Source organism: Neolamprologus brichardi, chromosome 22, assembly GCF_056152115.1.
Source record: "Neolamprologus brichardi isolate AB-2024 chromosome 22, ASM5615211v1, whole genome shotgun sequence".
Taxonomy (NCBI): domain Eukaryota; kingdom Metazoa; phylum Chordata; class Actinopteri; order Cichliformes; family Cichlidae; genus Neolamprologus; species Neolamprologus brichardi.
Genome location: NC_142124.1, coordinates 25,221,751 through 25,232,342, shown reverse-complemented (window position 1 = coordinate 25,232,342; position 10,592 = coordinate 25,221,751).

The following is a 10,592-nucleotide window of genomic DNA, read 5'->3' as shown; positions in this document are numbered from 1 at the left end:
GCTAACTGTAGCATGGGAGATGGGTGGTCTCGTAGGGTGTCTTGCATTGAAATCTGCTGCAATGACCCGGTTACTGCGTTCACCAGATATCAACACAATTTCGATCCGCTCTTCATGTTAACCTCTTCGACATGCCAATGGCTATGAACAAAGAAAAACTTGTAAATAACTCATGAAAGAATAAAGTTACGTTGAAACCAAACACACCATTGTTTTTCTTGTGACATTACCAATAAGTTTGATGTGTCACATGGCCCTCTTCCTATTGAAAAAACAAAAGTTGTATCCAAGATGGCCGACTTCTAAATGGCCACCATGGTCACCACCCATCTTGAGGAGTTTGCCCCCTCACATATACTAATGTGCCACAAACAGGACTTTAATATCACCAACCATTCCCATTTTATTATGGTGTATCCATATAAATGGCCCACCCTGTATAACGGGAGGCAGAGTCTTGAGTTTTAAGGCGCCTCTTCTGTGGAAACACCTCCCAGTTTGAATTTGGGAAACAGACCCCCCATAAATCTTTTCCCCAGAAATGGATATTTTTATTTTTATTTTTTAAAAATTAAAAAAAAAAAATCTGGGTCAGAGCAACTCAAAATGCTTTTATTTCAGTGACCAGCTGCAGCCCGTATAGAATCAGAATATTGTTACAAATTCATATGGAGCAGTTTATGCCTTTTACTGGTTAGAAATTCTATACAAATGCTTTTTGTCTTATACGGTACAGAAGTGTGTGTAGGGCGCAGACTGCCATGGATTCTTGCACCAGTTATGGTATACCCATTATTTAATATTATGGATCTAGAGGTTGAGATCACAGGCTGTATAATAAAGATGTACATACCTGCTATCAGTCACTGGTTGTTAGACTACCACTTTAAAGCCTCACATTGAATGGTGAAATGTTGTTCTTTTGATACCAGATAGAATTATATTCAGATGCAAATGCTACCTATCTTGGTTTAGTAACTGAGACCATAAACTCATTGAAAAATGCTCTCTAAGGTACTAAATTAGGATTGGGGTCATTGGACTTTGTTTTATCACAATAGGAGTTAGCCCCTGCTAGGCAGGTGTAAGGCACGTCTCCTTGGGCTTCACCTTTCAGACTTAGAATGTATATAAAAGATGGAGCTAGCTTTTAAGGTTTAGCCCTCAGACATAGAAAGAGAAAATACAACTCTACCCTGCTTACACTGCTTTATTCCTGTCAGCATCTGTGAATGTGACATTTTTGTGTTCTGCTGTCATGGCAGAGGGCATCATATGCATGACATATAATTTAGTCTTTTTTTTAACACCCAACTGCCTGAAGTTCCCCAACTTCAATATTTGTCTGCGTCGGTGTCAGCAATTACTAAAGACATGACTCAAAGCATATGCTGGATGACAGTTATACAGGGGTTTTTGAGATGTCCAGAGTGATATGATTCATTTTGATAGATTTTTTAAAAACATTTTATTATGATGAAGTATGTTGAAACTTAAAAAAAAATAGGAGTGTTCTGTGGAATTTTCCTTCCTTCCTTTGGATGGTTCACAGTGAGTCAATCCTTTATTTTCACTCCATCTATCGACCAATGACCAACAAAAACATAGACACTGACAAACATATTAGCTGAAGGATGACCAATACATACCAGCAAGTTTTGTGCCATCAGTATCACCAATCAATCTTCAGGCCTTCAAAAACCCAGCTTGATTGCTTATGTCCAGTCATTGCAATGGTGACAGTGTGCCAACAGCAGTTTGATAAAGAAGGGGGAGACACGAGGCAGGGGAAACTAGAAGCACAACCAGCTATTGTGACAAGTCAAACCAAAACCCTGCAAAGACAATACTCATGACTTTTTCTTGGTCTGAATGACTGTACAACATACCTGTTTAAGAATAAGAAAAAAATATGAAGTTGTTGCACAGCTTTTGATTTTTTGCCCCCCAATGATATGCATGATCAGAAATGTACAAACAAATACTGAAGGTCATTATGACACAAACAAGTGCAGGTGACCTTTTTACTCTTATTACGCTGCCATGCTTAAACTGGTATTGTAATTTATTTTTTCTTATTAACTAAAGACATTTTAGTTTATTTCTATTTCTTTGGTTTGGGGGTGTGTTTTTAAAGTCCTGTAAGCCATTTCAGCTCTGTTTGTATTTTCTTTACTGGTATCTGTACAGCTATTCTCTTCACAACTAGCTGAACAATCAGAAACTGATTAAATCACTGCTCAGAGTCAGGAGTTATAAGCAGAAGAGTAAAACCATGGTGCATTATTAATCGAAGCAAATAGCAAAGCTTCAATGGAACCAGATATGCATTCCAGAGCAATTCCGGCATATCATGGTGTTAAAAATAATTTTAGTATAATTTCTGGCAAGAAATACATCAACAGTACAAATGCACCAGAATAGATTTGCTTATATCTTTCTAAATGTATTTTAAGGCAGGCGTTGCTGATTTGCAACAGTTAAAAGCTAACAACCTGATTACCCCACATACATATTTTATGAGTTTTTTTACTTAGAAGTACCACTGCAGGACTTGGTTGTGCATTAGCAACAAAAAGTTTAATTTGAGCCTGAGAGGGTTAACACACTATTAGTCTTGATAATCATAAGGAATTAAGCCTACAATCCAGGAAGACTACATGTCTTCCTTGATTCAACTATATCATATCTGTGAAGATTTTCCTCCTCATATTGAGGATTTGTACAGTTAAGCTCATTCATTAACGTCATTTTGTCCCTTATGTCCTTTAACACAAGGTACAAGGGTTCATCAAAGGGAACAAAAACATTGCCATGCTGTCCTAGTGAATGTTTGAACAACATGCAGTTCTTTGGAGTGTGGATTCATTCACAGTCCAAGTGACTCAGCACTTGTGCATCAGCTGGCTTTGAGAAACACTGCCACCGATCCCTGGTGTGGAGGCTGAACATTGGACTCCTCCTCCGCCTGGACTTGTTTATTTGTCATCCCACAATGCACTGGGAAACAAGGGATGGGAGGGGTGGTTGGGTTGTTTAAAAGAACAACAGCAGGGATCTTTCAGCCAAATGGACATGTATTTACTTTGGGATATTTCCTCATCAGTCACTGTAATGAGAATGACAAAAAAGACAGTTTTCTTCAGAGGTCTCTGTACAGCAGAGAATCTGACACCATAACCCAGCAGATTTCCCAAATATTGTCTTTCATTCTGGTGAATGTGTGCAGCAGGGAATGTTTACTGGCAACATACTATTCATTATTGCCTTTGCTCTCATTTATAGGATTTACAACATTACTTTTGGACACGAGTCTATAGCCAGCTGACAATCAATCTTTTAATTTAGCTAAAATGATTTTAGCTGATCAGTCTTCTAAAATAAGTAGACTTAGATTTCCCAGTGATGCCACACATGTACCCCCAGCTGTCACTGAACAACCAAGCAACCAACCAGCAACCAAGGCAGCAGGCAGCTTGTGAAAACCTCCCAGATCATTGCTGACTTCTGTTTTGACTGTGTGAGGCTGAGCCCCCAAAGGAAATGCATATATAATTTCTGTTCCTCAACCTGATAAAAACAAGAGCAGCAATGGCATCCTGAAAATATACCTCAGGAGGATTTATTCACACACTAATTTTAAAATGAGTCCAACAAACAAGGAGACAAAGAAATGCTTTCTCATGGCTGTTGATTTGTTCAAGTCATACCATGAAAATGAAAAGATTCAGGAGGACTGTATACCAGCACTATACAACAGCCATTTCTTATAATGGCCATTATTGTAATGACCTTGATTGTCTTGTTAAACTGCAGGATGTAATATTTGGCAATATTTTTTAAATCAACCGTCAATAAATTGACTATAAAGTGTAAAATGCAAGGGGTCAAATGTGAAATTCTGAGAGAGAGGAAAAAAAATTCTACAGCTCCATTAAATTGATTTATTTTTACTTCCAATTTTATTGTTGTACACTCTCATAACAAAAACAGCTCAAAAATTACAAAAAAAAACTGTACTAATAGCAAGTGGTTAAGCACCGGGATAACTTAAAGGCGTTAGCCAGTGGTAATGACTGTGCTAAATCAGCAAATTGTTGATAATGTTGATTTTAAGGGGGAAAAAAACAAATTTTAACAACTTTGACTTTTCTTATTACTTTTATTGTCAGAGTACAGTTTACCTAGTTGTACCCATGACTGTTTACTACATTAGTTAGTGTAGTGAAATGTGGTAATTAAAAGCTATACAGAAATGTGACAGAAGTGTGCTTATAATTACAGAAATCTGATTGTGATTAAGGTGCTTAAGTTCCCTGGGACTATCAATGTCTGTATAAAGATTTTACAGCAATGCATTTAATAGATATCATCATAAGGATTCCCTCTGGGTGCATGGCTATATACTATATATACTATACATACTATACATTGTAGTGATATTTCCTTAAACTATGGATAGTCCACTCTGTAAATGATGTATATTCCCAGAGTTCATTATGTATATGCTGTGTTATTACTCCTCAGGGTTGATTGTGCTTCACAATGAATATTTAACAAGCTGCCTATTTATGTTATGTTGGCCTGGTGAAATTAAATAGGACGTAAATCATTTGATTAGAAATGACATCAGTATCTCTTTTTCTTCACAGCTTGTAAGCATCACCCTGCTCTTTTCTTACCTCATTATTGTGTTTAGTATTAAAGAATATACCTAGGGTGACCACATGTCCCACTTTAACTGAGACTTCACTGCATTTTTTCAGTGTTTTTCTGTGTCCTAGATTTTGAGACTATGTCCTGCATTTTGATCGGTTCAACAGTTCTTAAAAATCAGTTTTGAATGACAAACAGCTTTCCAGAGGCTGGCTCTTATCCAGTGACTGCAAGAAAATGTAAGAGAGGCTACCTCCCCAGAGGCTCCATTTGATGTCAATCACACCATGAACATCAGGGATTAAGCACGTCTTTCCTTTGCCCGACTAAGAAAATTAGGAGTCAATACAAAGGTAAAACATTAAGCAAATTTCATCAAGACATGATGAAAATTCTCCCAAAGTAAATGTGAAAATATTTTTACCCAGATAAAAATGGCAGAAGGTAAGTCTAAATTTTTTTTCATTTTCTTTGACAGTTATTTTTACACTTCACATGAGGAGAATATGAGAGGCAACATATGAGTCTCCAAAAGAGTTAATATGGAAGCATTTCAGCTCCAAACCAAAACTGATAAATGGGCAGATAATGGAACAGCAGGTAAAATAACTACAGATCAAGAGAATTTGAGAATGTGGTCATAATAATGACTTTTAAGTATACTGTTGTAGTTCAGTATATAGATCTACAAGAAACAATTGAATAACATTATTGTCTGGAAGCTTGTTTCTGACACTGGTTTCAAGATACTATCACATATATTATGCTATGATCTCAACATTTTGAATTAAAAGATATTGAAATTTGATATTGAAAGATTTGCGAAATTTTAAAAGTAACTTGAAATTTTGAGATACAATATTGAAATTGTCACTTACAGTAGTGGAGACAAGCAGAGAAAAGCTTTCATATAATTGCGTCTTGAAGGCGATAGTGCAGCTGAAATTGTTGTCCCTGTATTTTTTAATGTAGATGAACTGCTTTTAAAGAGAATTGCTGGATGTTTTCTATTATGATAGAAAGACACAAGGGCAGACTGCCACATGCAACAACAGCAAAACTTAATACTTTGCTATGCTCATATTTTGCTATATCAAAATTTTTAACTACCACACTCTGAGACACAACAATACATCCCACGTTACCCAACACAAATAATCTTTTCATTCCACTTGTGATTTGTTGGAAAATGCTGCTCCTAATAAAACAGCTTGATTTAACCAATTTTGTCAAATGCACACTTGATACATTTCACATTAGTTTGTGCTGAATTTGTGACATTATCAAACCTCATGATGTGTAATAAACAAATTCTGGACAGAGACCACTCATTCACCAGCAGCCTATGTGTCGCAGCTGCTGATCAGCTCCAATCTTCTGTTTTTGATTCAGATTTTTTTTCACTTTTGTTTATAATTTTCAAAAAAGACAAAATGAAATAATGTAAAAAATAATGATTAAATTTTAATTCAATAGTAGTGGTTTATGGTAATTGTTTCTTTTTATTTAAAGCAACAAGATATTTGTCAAATTGAACAACTGTCTTTTAGATGCATTTGTGTATTTCTTTTGTACCATTTTTCTGTGCCAGTTGCAGCAAAGTCAAGTCAACTGAATACTGCAAATTTCCCACAGGTATAGCGAGAGGTATAGGTGAATAGGTAAGGTACTTTCCTACCTGTCACCCAAGGTATGCTGGGATTACCTCCTTGAAACCTAATCCTCTTTCCATTAACTTAAGTAGGAGAAGATGCATTTATTCACATTTCGATTTGAATAACTATCTGATCTAGTAAAATGAATTTAAAAGCTTTGATATTCCAAGCAGGGGGACACAATAGCAAGGCTTGTATTTGCCACTATGATCTTATGTAAACAACGTGTGATCTCAAACTTGGAAGTGTTTCTCAATCTCAATCTTATTATAAATATTGATTATAATGTACAACTGTATAATCCATGGTCTCAGATCTTCATTACCAGCAATAATAATTAGCAATGATATTAATCTCCTCTGAATATCTAAGGTTAATGAGTTATTTGTCTTCAAAACCAAACAACTTACCACCTCATTATGATTTGAAAGCATAGACTGCCATGCTACGTGCCTTAGCTGTTGTGTTTGTGATAAACAGTCACAGCAATAAAAGTCAGTGGATTGAACTGTGAGTCAGGGAGCGTCTCAGGTCGCTTGGCACGTAGCACCACGCTGAAGCATGATCACTAGGGTGGGGGAGGGCAGGCACCACTCAAACTATTTCTGCTCGGCTGAAGCACTCAGTGTAAAAAAGAAAAAAAAGAAAAAGAGGAAGCCAAGGGAACACAAACAAAGACACAGCCCAACGGCTCTCTCACCACACTGCCAGGAAACTGGGTTGGGTTTATATAGCATGGGGGAGGGGGGCAGAGGGGGAAGGGGAGAGGGAGGGGCGCAAAGAAGGAGTAAAGACAGGACTCGGAGTAGTATATGAAGGGATGAAGGACCAAAACCCAGCAGGTGTGCTCTAGCAGCATGTAATGTGTCAGCATGGCTCAGTGCCAAACCCACTGTAGCCCCTGCAGCACAGAAGTATACACTGAATTTTCAACAAAGTTGCAGTGATGTTGATTTATCTTTCACCTTGCTGAACAGTGCTGTTAATTCGCTCATCTCTGAGCTTTGGCAGAGTTCCTGCATCTAATATCATTTGATTCCAAAATGTCTGCACCCACTCATATAAACGATCTCCTTTCTTAGGTGTGATAAATTATTAAACTACGATCACATGGCTATTAGTTTAGAAGGAAAATTGATCTGAAATATTTCTCTAATGTAATTTTCAACTGCACCTTGTTGATTATCTCTGTTAACACAGATGCTATTTGTAACATTAGTTGGTATGGATGTCAGAATTCCCCAAAGGATTGCACTCTTTGTGTAATCTTTGGACCAACATGCTCCATAAAATACATGCGCAACAACAGACTCATACCAACAGCCTACAACTTGTAACTCAGATGAATACGATGGTTATGAAGCCAACAAACGTGTTGGCTATAACTTTAGCACTGTAAAAGAGGAGTTGTTCTCTTTGCTTTGCCTGGTTAAATAAGTGAAATACATATTAATAAATAATTCCAGTATATGTGTGGAAAAGTATAGACTACTGATAAAGCACTTGAACATTTTTTTCTTTTTTTTTTTTGTTTGATAGAACTGGGCATTTGGGTGTTTTTCCATCTATGTTAATTACAACATCAATAAATTCTTAGCTGCTTATGCATTTCACATCAACCGTTCCCAAAAATTAGAATGATAAAACACCTTTTTATTACAACAGATAGTTACTGTATACAAGTAATATGTCTTTTAAGTCCAAAGTTACTGTGTTGAACACCGCATTATAAAGTCCAGCCCCAGGCTCTCCAATCATAACATATGGCATATCTTATCATTCACTGTGACAGTGAAATTATTTACAAACAACTGTGGTGCTGTCACATGGATCCAGCACTGTTGCTGTTACAGAGGTGCCTCTTTTTACCTCGGACAGCCTCCCTCTCTTCCCACATTCAAGTCGTCACTCTACTTCCCCCATCCCCCTCCCCCATCCACGTGTTCTCTCTCTCATCTGGATGGGTATGTGCAGGGCTACTTCAAACACGTGCTCTATGCCACCCTGCCCCCTCCCACTACCACCCCCACCACCTCTCTCCTCTCTCGCTATCAGCCTATTTTCCTTTGTTCAGCCCATCCTGCGCTGTGCTGTGTGATTTACTAAAGCCTGGAAGACATGTGATCACTCTGCTGGATACCAAGAACTCCAGGCAGCCAGTGTTTTCAGAGGAGAAGGAAGAGAACGAACAAGGAAAACAATCTGACACAAGCAGCCGACTACTAGGACATTCTGTATGATCTGAGAACATGTTGAATCTGCTAGAGGACACTGATTATGCCTAACAGGAATGAATGTCAAATGAAATGTTTGAGTACTATATGTGACACTGAACATAATTCACTGCACCAATCAAAAACAGTTTTTTAATATCTGAATATCTAAACACCTACTCAGCCAACAAATTGGGTTGACTTTTATGATGAACACACAACATATATGATTTTAACACAATTTTAGATTTTGGATTTGTTTTAGGTTTTTAATACCATGGAACAAGAGATGCATCAAAAGTGAGACTAAAAGGGAAGCCTGACCATCTGACTGGCTCTGTAACTGACTTTGCTTATAATCAGAATTTCTGAGTATGTAACTGCAACTATCATAGCCATTAACATTGATAGACAACAAATGGCACTTTATTTATTGGTTTACCAATTTACCCATTTTACCTTCATATTAGGACGCCGTAAATGCAAGGTTTTTAGAAAGTGCTTTGGAAAAAAACATTACTGGGTTGCTTTTCAGCATTCTCCTGCTGTCTGTGCACTCCATCCTCCCTCTCCAGGCCCCACCATGCTACTGAAAAATGGAGACACCATGGAAAGGATGAGGCTCAGCTGGTGGTGACAACTGTAGGAAATGGAATATATTAATTTACCATCAGTTACCATTGCTCTGAAATTCCATTCAAGATGCTGCCTCATGGGGTAAGAAAGATCATGAAAATGGTGGTGGATAATCCCAAACTACATCTAAGGAACTTGTTAATGTTCTTAAAGCTGTTGGGAACACAGTCACCAAAAACACCACTGGTAACACACGATACCATAATGGACTGAAATCTTGTAGGAGTCCCCTGTTCAAGAAGGCACAGGTACAGGTCTTAAGTTTGCCAACAAACATCTCAAATAATCTAGAGAAGGCTTAGGAGAAATTGTGGTCAAATAAAACCAAAATCCAGTTCTTTGGTATCAATTCAACCTGCCATGTTTGGAAGACGAAAAATGCTGAGGGTACAGCTTATTGAGGGGCCAATGGACGGGGCCATGTATTCTAAAATCTTGGACAAAAAACATCCTTTCCTTAAGCACTGACCACTGTCCGAAATGTGTTGTTGTTGAAGCACTGAGAGTTCCTTTTGCTGAGGGCAACTCCTCAGAAACAGCCACTTAGCCCAATGCAAACACAGACACCACTGCAACCAATGCTTTGCATTGCGCATGGTGATATGAGGCTTTATTCAACCATTAAAATCCCTTTCATAAAGCTTGTATGCACTCTTCTTTTGCTAATCTGAAATACATTTTTTTTTATATTTCTTCTGTCGTTAATGTTTTACGAGAAACAGCACTGTAATAATATTTAGACACTCGGAAAGACTAAGTAGTAGGAACTGTCTTAAATGATGATGCACTGCAAGGTTAAGTGCTGAGCCCAAAACCACAGCTAAGGAACTTGTTAATGTTCTGAAAGCAGTTGGGAGGCCATGTAAAGAGTGTAACTCTCCTCCACACAAACCTTTTCTAAAAGACTGAATATTAAAATACACAATTACCCATTTGTACATTTCACCTTATTGCCTTATGAACTGCAGAGCATGCTGTTATTGACTTCACATTCAGACAAACTTTTACATTTGATGGGAAACATCAAATGTAAAACTTTGTCTGTGATCAATACATTTTAAAGATTATATATAGTATTTCCTTATTCTAGAGATGGCATTGTGCTAAACTCAAAGGACTTTGTTCATTCTTAAAGGAACAGCTTCTTTTGGGAACAAATATTTCAAGCTGAACAGAATTTATTACTTCTTGTTTTTTTCATGATAGTGAACAGCTTGTTATTCATCTTATCGTCACAGGCCTCAAGGGCTGGTTGCTGTTGAAGAGCAGCCAGGCCAAAAGTTTCCTAACATGACTGAACTGAGAAAAAAAAACAGAGCAGAGATACAGCATTCCAAGAGTGCTAAGAATAGCGAAGTGGACCCTGTGCTCGCAGTACTAAGTTCACAACTAGTCTTGGGCAACAGGCAGAGTGAGTCTGAGCATATTGCCA